Source organism: Montipora foliosa, chromosome 6 (assembly GCF_036669935.1).
Source record: "Montipora foliosa isolate CH-2021 chromosome 6, ASM3666993v2, whole genome shotgun sequence".
NCBI lineage: Eukaryota > Metazoa > Cnidaria > Anthozoa > Scleractinia > Acroporidae > Montipora > Montipora foliosa.
In genome coordinates, this window is record NC_090874.1 from 5,357,414 (window position 1) to 5,358,019 (window position 606).

Below are 606 nucleotides of genomic sequence, written 5' to 3' on the forward strand. Positions count from 1 at the left end.
GTTTGAAAAATGTGGCTAATTTGCATGTTTTAAAAACCTGAATATCTCTGGAACAAAAAGAGATATTTGAAAATAGTAAAGGGCATTTTTCTTCTCATGCAGGCTACTTATTTATGCCTTAAAATGGCTTCGATAGAAAAGATGCGAACTGAACCAACACGAACTTTGTCATCATTAAGAAAAACATCAACCGCACTTTGCAATGAACCTTTATTTAAAGTTTGAAGTGGTCTATTAGCACCGTTGAAACTGTTATACCGAAACTAACTTTTCTAACCAAGTAATGAAGATGATCTGATTTACATTTAAATATTCAAGCATTTCAAACGAAACTTTTGAGTGTAAGTGCACTTGCCAGTATACTGTTCAGTCTATGTTTAGAGGTTGTATGCTTCGAGGGTGGAACTACCGCCATTTTTCCCTGTAATGGCAAGCGCAATCTGAGACGGACTGGACTCCCTGTTACCCCAAGAGGATACCCGGGTTTCAAGCCCATTGTCAGGGCGGGGTAAGAGGGAGTCCCGAAAGAGGACTATCTGAGACGAGGGACACAGCTGTCTAGGCGCAGGAATGGAGAGCATAGCTGTTCTACCCTGATTGGCTCGC

The 606-nt window shown here is 41.1% G+C and overlaps 1 protein-coding gene across 2 annotated transcripts in view; it reads right to left on the reverse strand.

Moving 5' to 3' along the window:
* Positions 1-201: 201 nt before the first annotated feature.
* LOC138008578 (QRFP-like peptide receptor) overlaps positions 202-606 on the reverse strand; it is an 11,264-nt gene continuing 10,859 nt past the window's right edge. For both annotated transcript variants that reach the window (XM_068855902.1, XM_068855901.1), the window contains exon 3: positions 202-606. This exon is cut by the window's right edge and continues 1,401 nt beyond it. The gene's annotated coding sequence lies outside the window, so the exon portion shown is untranslated.